Below are 22,654 nucleotides of genomic sequence, written 5' to 3'. Positions count from 1 at the left end.
TGACACATTGCTTAAAAAGATGGTACAAATACCAGTGATTGGCACAATGAAAGAGATTTGCTGCAGCCATCTGAATTCCTTATGCATCTCATTTGCTCTGGAACATATCTTCTCAATATTCCCTGACCCTCCTTAGTGGCACGACATATCAACAGAATGAGCAACAAAACTACAGTGAAGTAGCATTTGTGCCGAGAAATTAAGAGAGGAACAGAATCTGATGGATTCCAAAATAACGATGAGATGTATCGGGCAAGGAACAGTGTCAGAGGGTCTTCTTAGTATGCAGATGTGTGTGAAACAGAGTAACTTCGAGAGCTGGGTCTCAAATTCCAGCATGGAAATTGTTAAGGTAATTCTGACACATACTGGTGCCAGCAAAATTTCAAAAGGGAGAAAACACGAAGGCTGTCTTCCTCAAATATTAAGAGATGTGAGTTAACTCAGTGGATTTGAAAGCATTTGAAGCTGAAATCTACCATTAAGTTCACCTTTAAACAAATGGGAAAAAAAAAAAAATACATAAACTGCCTCTAGTAACAAGGAGAAATCCTGCACAAAAATTTCTAGTTTGTTGAACATATTTCTCAGTTCTGTTTATTAATAATGTTATACAGCATGACTTTACATCTGAGACAAATTTGGTAATTTTCTCCTTCCTTCTTTAGACAGAAAATTCCTTTTAATCTTCAGTAAAATATTGCCTGGGATTAATGTGAATCTTACTTCCAAGTGGGTTTAGCAAAAGTGATGTGAACCACTTAATATAAAAGCCCTAGGTGATCCTAAACATCATATAAGCTAAACTAAATGATAATTATAAATAACACTTTTAAGGACTTCAGGACAGGTCTCCTTAAGATGAACAATTTAGTTGAAATATATATTTCAGGAAAAATTGTATTGTTAGTTTGTTTTTATTTTAAACACAGAATAACAGTTTATTATGAAGCAAATAGCATAATCAAGATATATTCCATGAAATGGAGTGTGGAGACATACATCAAAACCTCTACTCAGTGTTTCTTTTGCTAGCTTCAATATATTCTTGCTTTAAGGTTATTGCTTTAATAAAGTGCCTTCTGCCGTTTTATGTTATAGTGGCTTTAGCTCCTATGCTGTGTAATAAGTAATTCTGATTAAGATCTTCTATCTGTTCACTTGCCATAATAAATAATTCATCTTTTATAAATATATCAGACTTGCCATCACTAAAACTTGAGGGGCAAAGCTGAAAACTTAAACCTTAGGCAACCTTAAACCTCTTTATAGCAAGGGGGACTTCTCAGCACATCATCATGACTTGGCAGCAGAGCTTCTCTAATAAGCTTTGTCTGAAGCTGCCACTCCAATCATGATATCACCTAAACAATAAAAATTTATATCTTCTAAGGAGATGTAAAATACTTTTCTAATGGCTTTATCTCAATATTTTAAAATACAGGGATTTCTTACTGTTCATGCACACTAGCTGCAATGTTTTTACATGTTATATTGTGGTAGTTATTCTATCACACCATTATATGTAAAAACAGTATTTGTGATTTACAAAAAGCTATTTTTGGGTGAAAGAGTGGGTGGATAAAACAGGAAATGGTGTAAGAAGCTGTATATGGAGGAAAAGTAGCAGAGAGATGCTACTTCAGTCCCACCTGCCACAAAAGGGACAGTTTAGAATCACAGTCATTGCTGCTGCCACACACACTAGGCAAGAAGACAAGAGAGTAGAGACTCAGTTCAACTTTGCTGAATGTTCTTTAACTCAGTAGGAAAGAAACACTGCCTGGCAAAAACTACCGCAACTGCTCAGCCTTTCCATTACACATTCCTACTAACCACAGAAAGCTGTCAGGCTTTTCCTGCTTCCTTCCTCTTCAAACAAGTGGTAGGAATACCTTTGGATGTGTTAAAATGGACACTGGAAAAGGACACTGAACCCCTACATTGCAGGGAATAGGCTCTGCTTTCAGGCTTCCTTTCTGATTTTCACAGAAGCTCCAGCATAGATGCCACAGTGGTAGAGCACAGCCCCTTCTCCCTCTCACACATACCTGTGCTGGCCCCACTCTCACTGCTTCCATGAAGTTGTTATTCCAGCATTCTCATCACTGAAGTGAAAGGAGGGAAGCAAAGCCTCAAATCTTATTTAGTTGTGTTAGGCAGATGCATCCCTCTTTCCCTCTCCCAGTAAGCACTCAATACAAAGTTTGTTTCACAGAGACCAAACATCACATTTCTCCTGAATGTGACATCTTCTGATCCCCTGAAGCCTTCCACACATCTTCTTCCTCTGAAGCTGGAATTTAGGCACACAGGTAAAGTGGGAACTGAGAAGTTGCTCCATCTCTGCCTATGTTGTGCCTATAAGTAAATGCCTCCATGCTGCCAGGTCTTGTTTTAAAACAAAACAAACAAACAAACAACAACAACAAAAAGCCAGCTGTGCATTTGCAAAAAGTTATAAAAAAGTTACACTAGCTAAAAGTTACACTTTACCAAAAAAACTCCCTAAACATTTAGACAGATCTAAAATGAGCTTTCCTGCTTTGAGCTGCTCCCCTGTAGAACATTCTGGCCACAGCTTTTATCAATTCCACAAAACAGTGTTTTGACAAACAAGTTTAACATTGAAACCAACAGCTGCAGTTTGGCAGCCATGGGTTTTCTGCCTGTCATTTTAATAATGTTTCTGCCCAGCACTTACAGTTGTTGTTATTCCAGCTGCAGCAGCCATAACTCATGTCTCTGGGGCGTTATTGTGTGTATGCTTTGGAGTAAAGAGGCCTCGTAGGATGTCTAATATGATGTCCTTTGCAATCCATTATTAGAGTATGAATCACCTTGCCAGTTAATCACACTATTATGAATGCTCTAGGCATTAATAATCCAGGAGGGATTGAAATACCTATACTTCCAGATTAAGTAAAAGCTCTTAAAAAAAAAAAAAAAATGCAAGCAGACTAATGAATATAGGTTTTGAACGGTGCCAGATTGGCACACAAAACTGAAAAATTTTAATCAAAAGGGCTTTTTGTCTTAGTTGCTTGTAATGATACTGGAAAAGAAAGGGAAAAATACATAAACTTCCATCTTCTGCTAAAAATGGATACGCTGAAGTGGGAATTCGGTGCACTTGGAGTAAACCCAATATAATTTTTAAAATAATACATAAAGGCATCAACCCTCTATTTACCTGCACTGTCATCTGAAGCTAGAAGAGGCTGATGCAGTTAGTCAAAGTCATCAGCAGCACTGCAGAGCAACATTAATCTCTCTCTTGTTTATGCATTAGTGGTCGCCTTACTTCCCTCGCGTGTACTTTGCTGCCACCTCCAGGATACACTGGGTACGTTTTAGCCTAGGAGTTTTAAAAAGCCTGTCACCAACCAAGTTATTTGGCTCTGAGGTACAATACTACAAACTGTAAGCATGAGTTTGGTTTCATTTTAAAAGGAAACCCCCAAAACTCTGTTTGCAGACACCATTCACAGGCACGGGTGTCCGGACAGCTTACAGATGCTTCTTCCTCAGAAAAGTAAAATGGTGCTTTAAAAATAACAGCCTGTTATTTTATTTTTTAACATCATGCTAAATTACAGAGGAAACCCTATAAAAAGAACTTTATGGCATACATTCACTCCAGAGTCTTTTAGGATTATTATTTTCCCTGATTCCAGGACAGGGAAAAGTATACAGACAATTCTTACCTGGAAGTATTTTATAAAGTTGGGATTTTTTTCTTTTTTAAAGCTCTGTTAGGTCATTCACGGAACACTCCTACACCCTCAGAAGCAGGCAATAATTGCAATTTTTTAAAGGGTCAAAATCCTCTATAATGAGAGTAGTAGCCCTTTCTCCTCTTTTATTAATGAGAGGATCAGGTTCAAGTGGATGGAATATCAGGCATCATTAAGAAATGCATTCTTCCAAAAGCCATAATGAGGTGTCACAGTGCAGAGCTGTACACAATGGACTATGGAAATTTTGTTCTAAAATTAAGACTAACATTAGACCGGAGGAAATCCTTTTAAGACACTACAAAATTAGTCATATCTGCTTCCTATAAGCAATGTAAAAGGATTCAGAAGTTGCTTAGGCTAACGGTACAGACTGTCTCCAGAAATAGTATCTACTTTATCTTTTGGTATCTTCAAAACCAAAAGATTTTGAAGTAATCATTTACAATCCTGAAGGAAAGCTCACCAAAGTGATTAATTAATTTATTTAAGAATAAGATTCAGTGAAAGCTAAGTCATACCCTACTAGAGCTTTCATTATTAATAAGAACCTTTCTATCTCAACAGTATAGGATGAATTCCACTGTCTGACATCTATATTCCAGCTTTTCCTGTGCCTGATTAATGGTAGCAAGGGGAAAATGAACATACCACGCACCTTTGGGAGAAATGGGCTGGGCCACTCACTAGATAAGGCATTGCCACATTCTTTCTCTGCAGAGAAGATCAGCACAGGTACTTTACACCACAGAAGCTACAAAACAAGTTTAGTGACATTTAAGCAGGGTCTGTAATTCATTAGACTTTTGCAGAAATTACCTTACTAGCAGAAACCACGTTTTGCCTGGCTTTTGCCAAAGCACGTGGAGATGGCAAGCTGCAATGCAAACACAAACACCATTCCATGGTGTAGCTCAAGTGCTTTGCCAAGCATCATTAAAAATTATGTACTTGGGGTAAGCTTCCTCCATTTTTACTTTATTCTTACATTTATTAAATAAAGACCTCTGTTGCTTAAGATGAGGTGTATGTTCACTGGGTTCTTTGAAAATTGTTTTGCAATAATCCTGCCAGAAAAAGAATTTAATATGACTTCTGTAGTTTTCCTATACCAATCATTACAAATTTATCAGAGCCATAAAAATGCGTAGAATAGGTTCTCACTGGGTTTACAACAATGTCGAGTTACACTTACTTTTTGGAAGTCAAAAGGCTCAATTACTTTTCCTCTATTTTAATTAGATTTTGCTTGCTTTCCAATGTGACCAGAAACTGAAGTAACTATTAATTTGCACACAGTAAATGTAATATTCCTTTATGGTTGAGGAGAGCAGTGTGAGAAGAAGAAAAGAAAAAAATGAGTGGAGTATTTGTATATAACCTGATGAAATTTGACCCTCAATCCAGAAAACAGTCCATTCTATGTCATTATTTCAGAACTACTATAGAAATTATAACAAAATAAAAGAACTGCACTCAGAGTAAGGACTCAACTGCCTGGAAGATCAATCCACAGTAGCCTATACTGAAATGCTGCTCTGGGACCTTGGACTAACATGATAATTTCCTGAAAATCCCTTTAAAAAGATTGGCACTTTGGTGATATTAATGTGATATATGTCCTAAAGTTAATTCGTGTTAAAAGATGAAAGATGTAATTCAACCCCTATAAATATAAGTTTTGTTTCTAATCCAGTATACTAAGAGTTAACTCAGACGAAAGCGGCCCAGAGAAGGGTACAGGAATTTCTTTTGTCAGCAAAGACATAGGAGGGACACGAGGAAACTATGATCGGAATTACCCGAAAAGGGGACACAAGGATGCCTCTGCCAGGAATCGTTAAGGGAAGAACAAAGACAACGGAAAAAGGAGATGAGAGCCCGGAGAAGCAGATGATTACATCAGATCAATATCTCATCCGTCTCCTCCTGAAATTAACATCTCCACACCACACCTGGACACAACGATTAGAGGCATTATCTTCTCGAGCAACTCTATTCAGAACCCCAGAACTGGAACATGAATGTCTAATGAGGCTGCCTCAGAAGGAGGAACCTCAAAGTCCCGAGTTTCTCTTAGCGATCCAGTGTATAAAAAGAGACTGCTCCAAGCCAGAAATGTGAACTTGGGGGGTAACATACTGGCTAAGTGTGTTACGGTGTTCACCCAGCGCCGATCCCGGGCTCGACGCTGTCCTTTTAATTGTGGCTGTCCGAGACTGTCATTTTGTCTCTCAATAAAATTCCAAAATTTTGATTTATCGAATTTGGTGAATTGTATTTATTACATTAAAATTTAACACTTAATTGTTTTACTCAAAAGGAAAACCTGTGCTAATTCACAGCATACCAGCACCTCATCAACATGGCACATGGTGGGGGGAGGGGGGGGGAGTGGGAAGAGTGAATCTGCTAAAAGAAACTCAAGCCACGAAGTAACAAGGATTTTTGGGAGGGTTTTCCTCTGGTTCTTTTTCTTTGTTTGCCTTTTACATACTCTGTAGATATTAAAATTCACACATACACACACAAAAAAAAAAAAAAAAAAAAACCAAATCGGTATATCATGAAAAGGTAGAAATTAAAACGAAAACAGTAAATAAACTGAGATTTCCCAAGAAAAGAATTTTCTGTATTCACATCAACTTCTATTGCCTATATAGAACAGAAATAAAAAGCTCAGACAGCCTGTTGAGTTTTAAAACAGGTATCTACAACACATTATTAAATCATTACTGTTACAATACTTTTTTTTTTTTTTTTTTTTTTTTACACAGCAGCAAGCTGGATTGCTTTTTTTTTTTTTCCCTCACAACTGTAAACTTGATATAGTTTCCCGTGTAAACATAATCCCCATTAGACATTCATCACAGACTCCTGCTGTCAATATTTCTCACCAGAACCCATCAATATGACATACACAATGGTCATGCATCAGCCACCTACTGTTTATTTGTTAGCTTCATTGATTGCTTGTGCTTCCACTCCTACCTGTAGGAGGGAAAAGATATTGTCAGAGACTTCACAACACAGATGCACAACAAAGCAGGCACACCATGAAATGAGTGTCCATGGCTGGAAGAGCAAAAGGCAATTACATTCTCTAAGGATATCAAGATGCTTTTGCCATCCTGATCAAAGGGTAACAGGCTTTCTGGAATATATGGCCCTAACAGAGTTTATACACTCCATTACCACGTAGTATCATCAATGTCCTCTTTTTCAGGTAAGCCTTGTCTCACTTGGTAAAATACAAAAATGCAACCTTCTTCATTTTTTATGGTTTACACTGCTGTTGTGATGGGACTGCTAATTAAACTGCTAGTGTAGATAAGAGAGAAAGTTCCAGTCTCCTGTGTGGAGAATTAATCCAAGTTTCTGACGCATTTAAACCTTGTCCTCATCACATGAGATCGAGTGGAAACAGTATTGCTTTGTGCTAAAAGGAGGAGTTAATCCTTCCTTAGCCTTACTTAATAAGTGATGTTCATAAGAATACAGCAACTGCAAAAAACCCAAGGGAGTATAACTTATAATTTCACAACAGTGCAGCAAAAGGTGGTCAGAGTCTCTAAATTCTCTGAACACAGGCATAAAATTCATTATGTCAAAGAACAGGGAAAAAAAATCCAGATCAAGATAAGCCACAAAGGAAAAAAATTAAATTAGTGACCACTGTGGGCATAGTGTGAGTCCTATTTCAGGCTAAATCTCATTGAGATGAGAGTCCCAAGACAGTCCTGTTTAAACTAATTTAGCATAAAACACAGCTCAATACAATGGTGGCAATATCTAGTCTCAACTGTCTCCTGCAATTTACTTTTAATCTGTAACATTCCCCACCTTCTGTGCAATTTCACGGCAGAAAAAATTATAGTTATAAAGGCTACTTTAAAATAGCATTTCCAGTTACAGACAATTAGTTGCAAAGACATTGAGGTACCTTAGTGCTTCTATTGAAATGTAAATATTTGTGATTTTAACAGCTTACTATTCAAAGCAAGACAAGCTATTCATTTACCACACTTTCTTTATTCAGAACACTTTGAATAATATTTGCAGTAGAACACTTTGAGTAATATTTACAGCCAACATTTTATTTTTTCAAGGAAAGTAATTTTTTTCCATTAGTTCAAAATTCATTGCCTTTCAAATATTCTTATCATTATTGCTACTGAATACTATGGCATCTTTTTCAGAAATTATAGCAACTGCAGGAAAAGGAAAAATATCTCAATCTCAAAAGCACATTGTAAACAATAAATAACTGCTTTTTATGGCCAATTCGTAACTGCTGTGCCTGAAATAATTGTAATAATTTCCTTGCTGTATTTTTGTCTCAAGACCTTTACCAGTAACAGGTTCTTCCCATTTGCCACCCCTCACTCATGCCCACCCTACCCAGTAGGAGTTTGAAAGGCCAGTACAGCAAAAAGCTAAAATTTCAGTGTCATTACCCACTTCTCCCAACTCACCTCACCCAGCAAAAGCAATAGATACAGGAGACAGCAGGAGCAAGCAGCTGAGAGAAAGAATCACTTAGGAGTGTGCACTGAAGATCCCTTACTCCCTGGAATTCTGGCCCCCAGCAACCATGGAAGTCAATGCTGAATATTCCAGTAAGATCACACTGTTTGAGAAAGCAGTTTTTGTCGAACCTGTATTTTAGCTGAGAGAAAATGATGAAGTATTCTATTATTTACAATGACAAGTGATTTATTGGTATGCTTTTTATTTCCCAGAACTTGTTTATGTGTTAAACTTCTCCACAACTGAATTTCTAATTCTGTGCAATTCTCTGTTGTGCTAGATACCCTTTTTTGTTAGTGTTATATTAGAACAGTCCATTTTCTCCCCAGTATGTGCTTCCTTAGGAATATTTTCACAGCTGCTCTCCAAGTCTTGAATTTCATTTTTCATAGCAGATATTCTACTTGTGTCTTGTTCCCTCTTCAAAATTACTTACAATCAAATGAGACTGGAATACTTCTCTATCAGTATTTTTCAGTTTAGTTTTTATATTGAAACAGGCCAAAACATTTCAGATGGCCTCTAGGACACTTATCTAACTGAATATAAGTAAACAAGTTTAGAGATTCAAGATTATTCCAACCTATTTCCCAGTAATTTTTCAAACTATCAATATTTTGTCAAAAGTTCTTAGCAATTATCATCCCATGGTAGCTCAGAAATTCTAATGGTTTGCACAGAAATAATTGCTAATGGGGCAAATGTTTTACATCCAAGTATTGTTAATGTGACTTATTAAAGAAATATGGGTATTGATCTAGTATCGATACCCAACTGTGACGGACAAAAACTCTCTAACAGTTGAAAGTTAGAAAGTGTATGTTTATTACAACTGGGCAGCATGGCGGGATATTTCCCTAATGTGCACTGCAAAATTCACAGGTAATTACAAAGCCTTTTATTTACAAAAGTGTTGAATATCCAAAATACAAATGCATGTTCATACCCCTGTCACCTCCCATTCCTCGCTTTGTATGCTAATTGGCAAAAAAAGGCTATTAAGCATGCGTAGTTTGTTTTTTAAAATGAGTCAGGGTCTATTCTGGGGAGGGGTCACCTGAAATGAGGAAATAAGATGAGTCTTCCTCGTCCTGACCTTTCTACCTTTTCAATGCATTCGTGACAAAGAATCCTTGGTAGAACTTATCGTTTCCTGTGTTCAATAGGTCTTTTAAGCAGGAAATCTGCAGCTATCTTATGTCCTATTTACCACATTTTGGTTTTCATTACAAGCACAGCTACACAAACATAAAGCTGACAAGCAATGAGTTACTAAATCCGGGATATCTTATCTAAGATCCGGCTTCTGTTAACTGCAAACAAAGCTTACCTATCTACTTCAGCTAATTCAGCAACTTACTATCTTAACGTTCCTAAAATCCCTAATTCTTCAAATTTAATTTCTCAAATGCACTGGGCAAGTTGCACTGTCTGGAATAGCTCTGTTCTCACAGATATTGGAAAGGCATTTTTATTACCTCAACCACACTTAAATAATAATCTGATGCATAATTTTTAAAAATCTACATTTATTAAAAAATAGAATTCAAGAACTGAACAGCTTTAATGGGAAGAGAGAGGAAGGGGAAATAAAAGTGTTCCTCAAAACCCCAGGTTTCATAGTTACTTCTTATGCCTCTGCCTTCTAATTCTTTTCTGTTCAGCCATTCAAACCAAGCTGCTCCCAGAAATGGGAATGCACCATAAAACAGCATTCTGGTTTCAAACTTGTTGATTATTAATTAAAGATAAGATGATGCTAGATAACACCAAAAAGTTAAATAACCATCAAGCACAATTTCCTTTTCACTGGGGAAATAAATAAATAAATAAACAAATAAATAAACAAATAAATAAATAAATAAATAAATAAATAAATGTGTATGTGTATGTGTATATGTATATGTATATGTATATGTATATGTATATGTATATGTATAATCTCTGGAAAGCTTCTAAATGCAAGTTTTGGTATTTCAGACTATTTAAGCTCCTAAGGGCTGTTACTAAAGCAAACCAAAGTTTCATGTTATTTAAGTAAGCTTTCAAATTTCTGAAAAATGCATCAACCTATTAAAAAGTGAAGCTTTCAAAAGTCCAGTTCACCACAAATACCAAAACATTGTGCAATTGTGAGAAGCAAGTTCTCCATGAACTAAGAATCACATTTTTTTTGTTTTGTTTGGTGATCCCATATGAACTCTGCTTTACTGCACTGCAGGAAGGAGTTGGTGTCACAAGCCCTCAGCATTAGCTGAATGCAGCTGCAGGTCTCTATTTCTCTTTAGAAAACCCAAATAAAACCTGTGGAACATTTCAACGCAGCTTCAACACAGAACCAGATTTTGCCTTGGCCTGCGTAATTCGCATGACTGCATCACATGAGACTTTTGTGAGAACAAGTTTAAGTGCTCAGTTCATAACATCATATTCTCCATTCTCTCAGCTTAATTTAAGACTGCTAAACCTTTCCTCCTGCTGTGTGTGGGAATATTTACATCAACAAACATAACCTAACGGAAGAGAGTAAATACCTCAGAAAAGTCTTGATTTCATTTTCTAATGTATTCTGCTGTTTCAAACTAAAGGGATATTCATAGAATGACAAATTTTCAAAGAAGCAGCAAGATGAAAATTTGTTGATGGCATGGTCATAATCACATATGAACGAATTTTCAGCCCAGAAATTAGTCATGGGTACATTTATACTTTGAAACAATGCAGCACATGAATTTTGGGTAATCATTCTCACAAGTTTCACAAAACCACATTGTTTCAAACTTAGTGGGAAGCTAAAAAGATATCCCTTCTGTTCTATTTTAACAGAAGGGAAAGAGAAAATTAAGAGACGCATGATGATACCCAAAGTCTCCCTAAGGAAAAGCAAGTTATTTTGTTGCTGGGGCCACAGCAGCATGCCAAACAGCATTTGTGAACTTGGATACCCTTCTTAAAATTGCAGCAGTCCACTTAATGAGCCATACTTCAAAGATGGATAAAATTAGTACTGAGGTAGACTGCAGACCTAATAAATCTTTCATTAGAACTTGTTCAGGTATTGCTTTTCCCAATGTCACAATGAAACTAAGACTGAGGGAAGGCCCACTGATTTCCAGGAAGAGTCCCACTCGATTCCATAGTGACCCTACTGCTTGAGAGATGCTACCAAAGGCTTAGTTAAACCTCTGCTTTTGACACCAGCCTGTTTAAGCATTGATATAGAATCACTGGTCCCCGCTCTGCAGCCAGGGATTCGGTATGTTCCTCAGGAACCCAAAGGAACTAGCAATACACATGCTTGCCAGGTATTTTCAAGGGTATTATGTTAGCATTTTTCACAAGCACTAAATTCAGTGAAATGGAATGGGGCTTACTAAAAGAATTGGCAATTATTAAATTGACAGTGTAGTGATGATAGTACCCAAGAGTCCTGCCTTCAAGACCCTATGTAAGCAGCAACAAAAGGTTTAGCTACAATCTAGTTTAGTGTGAACTTGCAAACAAAACAAGTTTATTGATAACAGAATAACCCCCAAGACTACTCAAGACTCCTTCCACCTACTGTCCCTTTTTCACCAGTACAGGAACAATTGGCAGATGGCAGAAACCTGCCAAGGAACTATGGAGCTGGTCTAGGAGTTTAAGATATATCCACATCTTACTTTCTCACTTGAGAATGACGAACCACGAATCAAAGTTCCATAATTTTGAGTCATTAGAAAGACATCTCATTCCATCATCATTATTTACTGAGACTTGACAAATATGGTGAACTGCTAAGAATAATGGCATCTATTCTAATTTTTCTGGGAAAGAAGGAAGAAATGTACATCCCTACTAAAGGGTATGTGTCATGTAAAGGTATATGCTTTATATACCTTTAGAAGACAATTTCAAAGTGAGCATTTTGGAAGACTTTAAAGGCCTTATTTTAGTATCTTCTATGCTACTCAGGTTCAAGTCATATAATAAATTCAACAGCTTAAAACTCAAATGATATAAGTAAGGACACATGGTATGAAAAGACACATTAAAAGAAAAAGCCATAGTCAGATGTAACCGTGTTAAAAGATAAGAGAAATTGCAGTGAGCCCTATGCTTAGGAGAGAGTATTGTGCAGTTAATGTAAGTAATGAACCTTTCATGTAAAATGATGTAGTGTCACAACTCATTTGCATCCCACTTAAAGTGTAATTAAGTTTCCCTGACAGCATGGCTTATGGCTGAAAGAACAGACCTGGCTGCTGAATTAATCCAGAATCCCTCTAGTTAAATAACACTCTGCAAAGAAAACTTAATACACTTTCATTTAAAGTTCCTGAACTTACATTTAAAGTGACATTATAGAGAACTGTGGAGAATATTTTCAAAGACTTCAAGATACCCTCAGTCACACAGCCAACTTGAAAACAGGTGTCCTGAACCCACACCAAGGTCTGGCCCAAACCACAGTGCACAAGACAGTGCAGTAATGTGTCTAAATATGTTACCATTTGGGGGTTTTCTTGGAAGTGACCTACAACACTGCAGGAACTCCACTACCAGGATAGGGTTCTCAAATGCAGAGAAAGATAAAAAACACAGTGAAAAGTTGCTACCAAACCGTGATATATGTCCTAAAGTTAATTCGTGTTAAAAAGATGTAAGATGTAATTCAACCTCTGTAAGTTTTGTTTCTAATCCAGTATACCAAGAGTTAACTAAGATGAAAGCTGCACAGAGACGGGTGCAGGAATTTCTTTTGCCAGAAAAGACACAGGAGGGACACAAGAAAACTATGATAGGAATTACCCAAAAAAAGGGACACAGGGATACCTCTGCCAGGAATCGTTAAAGGGAGAACAAAGACAACGGAAAAAGGAGATGAGAGCCCGGAGAAGCAGATGATTACATCAGATCAATATCTCATCCGTCTCCTCCTGAAATTAACATCTCCACACCACACCTGGACACAACGATTAGAGGCATTATCTTCTCGAGCAACTCTATTCAGAACCCCAGAACTGGAACATGAATGTCTAATGAGGCCGCCTCAGAAGGAGGAACCTCGGAGTCCCAAGTTTCTCTTAGCGATCCAGTGTATAAAAAGAGACTGCTCCAAGCCAGAAATGTGAACTTGGGGGGTGACATACTAGCTAAGTGTGTTGCTGCGTTCACCAAGCACCGATCCCGGGCTCGACGCTGTCCTTTTAATTGTGGCTGTGCAAGACTGTCATTTTGTCTCTCAATAAAATTCCAAAATTTTGATTTATCGAATTTGGTAGATCATATTTATTACAAAAACTAACTACAGCAAAACAGATGACCATCAGTTGGGTCCTTACCTGTAATGATACCAATGTCTAATTTTTTTTGACAGAGTAACATCCAGAAATAATAAGCTTGATATTAAATAGGTTTTTTGGTTCTAATTAAAAGCCTGACTATTAACCACTCTTTTCAGCCACCTACAAAAATCATTCCCTAAAACCAAGTTACCAAAAACATGATAGGAGTGAGTAGCTTGTGGTCTGGAGAGTCTCAGAGGGAGTATTTACTATTCCTAAATCACAAGAGGGAGTAATATTTTATGGTTTATGAATCAGTTTATTCTTTACTGATTTTCATCCTAAAGGTTCTGTTTAGAGCAGAGAAAGTTGAAATGTGCCAGAATATACAATCCTGTAAAATCCATACGGATCTAAGAAAAGTTAACTTATTACTAGGAACCATAAGCATGGACTGTCTAGAATAAACACTATCATCCTATTTTCCATTATATACCTACCTGCATGTTACAAACAGTGAGGAATGCATGCAGTCCCTCCATGGTTCTGAAAACCTCATTAGAGAGAATTCCATTTCGGCCACTGGAAATAATCCAATTTTGCATCACAAGATCACTCCCAAGAGCCACCCTGAAACACACTGCATGAAGTCGTAGCAGCTTTTTTGACTACTGAAAAAAACCAAAAATCACATTTGGCAAAATGATCTGATGTTCTGGAAAATTATTTTACTCCATAGTGAGTCATTGAAAACTGATATAATCACAGACAAAGACCCTCTAACTAATTAAAGTTAGAAAGTGGTAAGTTTATTCACTGGCAGGCAGCACGGGAGTCATCTCCGAAAGGCGTGGCCACGCTGAATAAGTTTCTTTTCCCTCTATTTATTCTTGAAGATCTTACAAACAATACATACGCATAACCCCAGCACCTCCCATCCCCATTCTGTATTAAAAAGAGGCTTTTAGTCCTTCACGCATGAGCAGTTCTTCTCTTGAATTGTGTTGGTGGTCTCAAAGGATGAAGTCAGGAGAGTCTTCATCAGGTCTCTGTGACCCTCTGGCACGATCCACCCTGCTTCGTGATTGATTGATATGAAGTCCAGTTGCTGGCCATTGTTCTTACTGGTTTCAATCTGTTCTTACAATGGTTCACTTATTCCACTTTTTCTATAAACAAGCTCATAATATAAGAGTTAGCTCTACCTTGGGCATCTAATAATCATTAACCTACCATTTACTAATCTAATTTACATTTTGATCAATATAAATTGCTTCTAACCCTTAGCTAAAATCTTAACTCTTTAAAACCATGTTTCAATAGTTAAAGAAAGGGTAAGCTGGCAGCAGTCACTTTATGTTATAAAGAAATGTTTGAAATAGACACAAAAATTGTGGGTTTAGAGCAGTAGTAACAGAACATGAACAACCACATTTCTGAATTCAGAGACTAAACTACAACTCTTTAGTACTAATACCATCACTACTTAGAAGATTGGGAAAAATATTTTAAAATATTTTCCATTAAGAGAATGTTTCAGGAAAGCTCTTTGTGCCCAAGAGGAGAAGTTTAAAGTCCCACTTATACCTCCATAGTGAAAATTTATAACAATGTGAAACAGAAGAAGTATTCAAGTGTAGTCCTTTAGAAGTTGAACATTTGCCTGTGATTTTCAGCATGACACAACACAACAAGTTTAACAAGCTGGACCAAACATTTATTTTCATGCAGCTTTAGTCATTACTTGATGTGATACGTGTGTTGAGATAAATTCGTATTTTATATGTTATAAATTATAAACTGTATTACAAGCAGAGGGTTTCCACAAAACTGTGGAAACTCTCCTGCTTGCCAAGACTGATTTGCAGTCCTAGAGACTCCAGACAATGGCAGGGCAAAGCCCAAATTAGCAACCAAAAGGAATGGCCAAATAGGAGATGTCCCATCCATCAAGGAAGAGCCATCTGCCTCCTCCAGTGATTAACACATGATACCAATCTAGAAGAGGAAGACCCAGAGATGTCATTATCAGCATCCCAATGCCGACTTCTAGGAACCCCATTCAGGTGCCTAATTCTGCCAGGAAGAAGCATTCGGAGCCAAGGGCCAGAGAAAGAAAACACATGAATATGTGCTGCAGATACGAACTAACAATAAAACTGCCTCAGGGGAGAAAAACTGTATAAAACCTGCCCGCTGAATCTAGGCGATCGTGAATGGGTGAAGACTGGTTCATTCGTGACCATCTCTACATTCACCCAACTTCGATAAGCCGGGATCGAGGCTGTCTCTTTTATTGTGGCTATTTCAGATTGTTATTTTTTAAAATGGCAAAATAAAATTACTTTATATTAAATTGGCTATTGATTGTCCATAACACTTGACAATAGGAACTGATTTATCTGCATCCACATTAGTAAGGCAGTTGGGTCCCAAGTCTCTCCCAGATTCCATTTTTCATCTTAACATTTTCAAATACACCAAATGGGAACTAGCGATGAAAACAAGGAATAGGAAAATACCCTCCAAGTAAATGCCATGAGTTCCACTAACAATTTCCACTTAAAAATTAAATTCTCTTAGATGTGATGAAACCAGAATTCACACTCTAGCTTTCATATGAAGCCACTTGGAAATCTACCACAGTACTCAAGGTCTGACATGCATCTTGTCAAATACTGCTGTGTATTGGACACACATTTCAGGGCAGCAAAATTCAATTTTGTTTTAAATGCAATGAGGTTTTAAGTTAGTGTAGCAAGTAATTATAAGGAGTTTATTGGCATTAACCAAACCAGTATTGTAGAAGAGCAGTTGTAGAGTAATACTGTGTAACAGTATAAATGCTACTACACATAGCATATATATATATAATATTATTAATAGCATTTTTATATATATATATAAAAATATATAAAATCAGGTAGCTATACCTGATCAAAATACAGATTTTTTTTTTTTTTTCTAGGCAGCAAAAGTATGGTTTTTTGACTGGGATTGAGTAGGAAATGGTGTTGTAATAGAGTTAACCAGAGACCACCTAAGGTTTCTCAGGCAGCCAGAAAATTCTGAGGAACTACAGAACCGCCAAGGCTAAAATGAAGGAAAAACCTCCCACAGTAGTTTTTTCCCTAACAGCATTCTGTTCACATTCTGAAATCAGGGCCACTGCATGCTACAAATTAGCCCTAGACCTTTGAAGTCAATGGGTTCCCCCATGTAAAATGAATACAGCTAAATATATATTCTCTGCCAGTTGTTTGTTTACACACCTTCTGCATTTCCTCTGAAACATTCACTCCTTGTGCTTGTATGCAAATAACCAACTTACAAAGGTGTCTTGGTTTGAAAGACAGGTATCTGCTAGGGAGGGGCAGGGCCTCTCTAGGAATGGGGAATTCCAATCCCTTCCCTCCAAGTTACTATAATTTAGAAGATTAAAGAGTCTTTTCAGTCAGAGCTATGGGGAAAGGAATAACAGTTCTTTACTAGTTAGTATAACAAGACAAACAAACAACAACAACTACAGCATTAATAATAAACAGAACCAGGAACCTCGAGGGGCTTTGTTTCACAAAGCCCAGGGGCAGTCTGATCCCTTGGGACCCCAAGAGCACCAAGCTAGAATGGTGGAAACTCCCAGGCTAGCAGCTGGAACAGCAGGGGTCCCCAGCAGGCAAAGGGGAAATGTCCTGGCAGGCAGGGGGGTGGTCCCAGCAAAGTGAGCAGTGCTGAAGAAGCCACGACGGCTGGACAGGGTTGACCCAGTTCCAGCAGGGCAGGTGAAGGAGGCAGATGATGGATGATGGCAGAATTCTCAGGACCAGACTTTCTGTTGACAGTGGACTCCTCCCACAGCAAGCAGCAGCCTGATCATCCTCTCTGATGCTGAGAGCAGGAAAAAGGAACTCAGCTCCCCCCATCCCTGTCCTTTTCCCTCCCCTAAACTTCGTGTGACCGTCTCCCTCCCAGCCATGTCTTTTTGTGTTAGTCAAGTACCCTCTAAGTATGTGCGCTTTGTTTCCTAGTAACTTATGGGGAAAAATTCTGTAAGACAAAAAGGAACAAATCTAACCCCAACAAAAGGATACTCTGTATTCTCATTAGATGAAATGAGATGCAGATGTTGCAGATAACACTCCATTCTGAATTTAATCTGAAACACATTCAAGTCAAAAGGGAAAAAAACTTATGCTGGCATTAAAGCCCAATCTTGCTTAATTGACAAAAAGAAACTGTTCCTACTCACAAACTGGGTCCCTGAATCAGTTTCATCTCTCTTTTAAGTACTGGATAAAATGGTTATATATTCTTCCCCTCATATTAAATAGCATTGAATTATTTCTTAGGTGGCAAATGCTTTCAATGAACAAATGAAAATACAATCACAGAATAACTTGGGGTGTGAGGGATCTTAAAGATTATCTCCTTCCAACACCTCCATCACAGGTTGACTCAAATCCCGATCCCAAACAGCCTTGAACACTTCCATGGCTGGAGCACCCAGAACTTCTCTGGGCAACCTACTCCAGTGCCTCACCACTTCTCAGGGAAGAATTTCTTCCTTCTGTGATATATGTTTTGAAATAAAATCGTGTTACAAGTGTGTTATATGTTATAACATAAAAACTGTGTTACAAGCTGGGGTTTCCAAAAACTGTGGAGACATTTCTGGCTGCCGAAACTGATTTGCAACTGTAAGAATTCCAGACAATTGCAGGGCAGGCAAGGTCCAAATTTACAACAGAAAAGGACTGGCTGGACAGGAGATGCCTCATCCATCAAGGGTGGGTTCATTGCTTTCTCCAGTGATCAACACATGATATAGATCTAGGAGAGGGAAACCCGGAGATGTCATGTATCAGCATCCCAATGCCGAGTTCTCAGAACCCAATTCAAGTCCTGGACTCTGCCAGGAAAGGTATTCAAAACCAAGCAGCAAGAGAAAGAAAGTACATGAATATGCACAGCAGACAAAAGCTAACTATAGAATTGCCTCAAGGAAGAAAAACTATAAAAAACTGCTTCCTGAACCTAGGAGATGGTGAATGGGGAGGGATTGGTTCATTTGTGGCCGTCCCTGCATTCACCCAACCTCGATACCTGGGTATCGAGATTGTATGTTTTATTGTGGCTCTCCCAGATTGCTTTTAAATGGCAAAATAAAATTACTTCATATTAAATTTGCTATGAATCCTCTATAACACTTCCATTTAATCTAAATCTGCCCAGTCTAAATATAAACTGATAAGTACAGGCCTTCCATCAAAGTACTAAGTGGTACCATTGGTTTTTCCATTTTTAATTTCCATTTGAACTTTTCAAAGTGAAAACCACTGATTTTTCAATCAACCACTGATGCAGGGATATAAATTAATATCTAAATTATTTCTTACAAAATAGTGTGTGTGGACATTTTGGGTGGTCCACCACCACCCTGAAAGAGAGCTGCTTTTAAATGTTTAATTCACTGTTACTGTGGACAGTGCTGATAAAGGCAATACCATTTTTCCTCCTACAGCTCTCCCAAAGTTTCATTAAAAATAAAGGACAATCATGAAGTTGTCCAACCACGTTCTCTAACCACAGGCAAATATAAAATATTAAGATAAATCAGGAAAATTGCTCTCTCCTTTATCCTTGGTTACCGCCCAGTAAAGTGTTACAGTACCTGCAACAATGTAAGTGCTACCCTTTAGGGCAGAAAGTGGTGGATGACAAATATTTATGCGCTTATAAGAGCAGTGAGCTTCACTTTTATTCACTTCATGTGCTTGCACAGACACAGATGCTGCAGACACGCATGAAAGCACCTCCACATAAATCTAGGGTTAAAGGATACAAAAAAACCCTTTTAGATGACATCAGGTACTTTGTTAGAAAAGATACTTATTACTCTAAAAACATCAGCCAAAGCCTGAAGTTAACTGAAAGTCCGAGCTACCGAAAAAATGTGTTCATACTCTGCACAGTGTGCTGAGATATTAATTTTGAAGAATTAAGGATTTTTAGGAAAATTAAGATAATAAGTTGCTGAAATAGCTGAAGTAGATAGGCAAGCTTTGTTCACAGTTAACAGAAGCCGGATCTTAGATAAGATATCCCGGATTTAGTAACTCATTGCTTGTCAGCTTTATGTTTGTGTAGCTGTGCTTGTAATGAAAACCAAAATGTGGTAAATAGGACATAAGATAGCTGCAGATTTCCTGCTTAAAAGACCCACTGAACACAGGAAACAGTAAGTTTTACCAAGGATTCTTTGTCACGAATGCATTGAAAAGGTAGAAAGGTCAGGACGAGGAAGACTCATCTTATTTCCTCATTTCAGGTGACCCCTCCCCAGAATAGACCCCTGACTCATTTTAAGAAACAAACTACGCATGCTTAATAGCCTTTTTTGCCAATTAGCATACAAAGCGAGGAATGGGAGGTGACAGGGGTATGAACATGCATTTGTATTTTGGATATTCAACACTTTTGTAAATAAAAGGCTTTGTAATTACCTGTGAATTTTGCAGTGCACATTAGGGAAATATCCTGCCGTGCTGCCCATTTGTAATAAACATACACTTTCTAACTTTCAACTGTTAGAGAGTTTTTGTCCGTCACAGTTGGGTATCGATACTAGATCAATACCCGTATTTCTTTAATAAGTCAGTGCCACAGTGAGATTGGACTCTCTGACAATCAACAGGGGAAAATCGGCTCTGTATTTCAAAGAGTTTACGTGTAAACTTGGGCATAAAGAGATACACAGTTTTCTGGTTTACTGGATAACCTGAGCCAATTTACAGGAGGTACCGAGGTAACCTGTTAATACTCAAAGGGCATCATTTCAGTGCTTAGTTTTAGCACTGTAAAACAAATTAAATGAAATTTACAGACTTCAGAATCCAGAAGGAAATAAAGATCACAGAGGGGAAGATGGCAGAAAGAACAACAATGGTCAGTTGGAAAACCTCTCTGTACACAAAAAACTAGGAAAAATACTAAAAGAAGAGATATTAGAGAAAATAATTTCACCATTATGGTTCTCACCTATTTTTACATAATTAAAAAAAATCCACAATTACTAGAATACTAGATTCAACTGCTGACTAATCACAACATGATATAGATTATGCCCAGCAAGTATCAGAATTTGGCCCAAATTTGATTCAGTCTAAATGCTTGTAGACTCTAAATCCAATCAATATGCAAATCATTACAGCAAGGTAATTCAAACAGTTTTCTGAGAACAACAGAGCTGATTTTACAAAGCTGGAATGGACATGTGAAATTACAATATCATCTACCACAGATTCCCTCCTGTGCCCCTTGCAAAATTTGGTTTGACTTTTCTGGTTTCAGTTTTCAAATTCAACTTGATTCCAAAGGGCTATGCTGTCAGGGGGGCTCACTGCAACTTGGGGCCTGACATACCCAATCACAAGTATTACCATTCCAGACTGGGTAACAGGTGGCATCATTTGTTTTCTCAAAATCAGAACTCTTCCAGCATGCAATGACTTTTAACACCCAGCCTTTCAGATCCACAGATCACTTGAGACAACTGCCAATCTTTCACCAGGAGATACGAAAATAGCCTTCAATACCAGTGCTAATGGAGCTTAAGCAAATGTGAAAACTTTCAGACTATCTTCTGCTTCAGAAAAGCTGCTAAGATATCAAAGGCAAGCACACAGAGCATACTGAAAGGTGGTAACAGGCACACAAGCAAAGAAAGTTATTCTTAAAAAAAAATCAACATACTCCTGTTGTCTCCATTTGTGTGAAGCTGGTGATGGACACCCAGCAAAATCAGACTGACAGCAATTACAAACTGTTCTAACAAGACCTGAGATTCTTAGGTGATTTCTAATGCAGTAGAAGGGCTCAGGGAACATGGAACGCAAATCCAATGGAAACCAGGCTTCACAAAACAGCTTTTAATTAGGATGTTCTAATTAGATGCTGAAGAGACACACAATCATCCACAATTAATTCTGCTCCTGATACGGCTTAGAGAACATCACAGCTAAGTCAAAAGACACAGGCAGTTTAACACTTTACCTTTCAAACCTTAATTGTCAAAGAGGCAGTAGAAAAACATTCCTTACTTCTTTTCTGAAGTGTCTCCTACTGCTGAAATCTCATTCTGCATAATACCTATATTTTAAACAATCCAGTCTTTATGACCATAATTAGATTCATTACATCTGCTAAAATACTATGCAATTAGTAGTTCTAATAAACTCGCCATTAACTTGTTCTTAGAAATTACTGATTTTAATAGCAGTACATTTAATAGTTTAAAGGAATCATCACATTTGTCAATTAGCACTGTCAATTCTTAATAAATTATCTTTCCAGGAGTAAAGGGAAAAAAAAAAAAACAAAAAAACAGATGTTTCATTAAGTTTATATGGAGCAGAGAATTCTTCTGACTAAAATGCAATTTGTAAGGGTGCATTGGCTAAATCAACATTTTGAGATGTAAATGTTGACACACAAGCTAAAGACAGAAAAAAGTTGCACAGATCTTCGGACAAAGGTCTTCTCTAAGGAGGTTTTTGTGGTTTTGCTAATCAGGAAAAAATTGACTTCATCAGAAAATAAAAAACAAACAAAAAACAAAAAAACCCCACAGATGTTGTTGAAAACTATAGAGGACTTTCAGAATACATCTATGAATCACAGAGGGAGAAGGTGTTTATAACCAAAGAGGTTATTTACTCAGCACATTGCATTACAGTGAATACAAGGCAGTCAGTCAGTGCGTGTCATATGGAATCTGTGCAATAGCCCTCATTCTCACAGATAAATTGCACATCTTACAAGCAAGGCTGTCAGGATTTGAAGTACTTCAGGCATTGTAGACCCAGGAGGATGAAAGTAAAGACTTGGCACTCTGAAGCCAACACATGCAGAATGTGATTAGTCTTTCTTGTATCATTTACTAAACCTGCTAATTATCTGGAGGGCCTCACACAAGCATCAAATACACAGACTAACTGATACGGAAAGCAGTCCACTTACTTCTCCATTATACCTAAACAGGTGCAGAAATAAAAAGAAAAAAAAAAATCCACTTCTCATTACCTCAGACATTCTTTTCCAATCCTAAATGTTAACTCTCAA

The sequence above is a fragment of the Hirundo rustica genome, chromosome 5 (genome assembly GCF_015227805.2).
Source record: "Hirundo rustica isolate bHirRus1 chromosome 5, bHirRus1.pri.v3, whole genome shotgun sequence".
NCBI classification, from domain to species: domain Eukaryota; kingdom Metazoa; phylum Chordata; class Aves; order Passeriformes; family Hirundinidae; genus Hirundo; species Hirundo rustica.
This window is presented reverse-complemented; position numbering follows the sequence as displayed.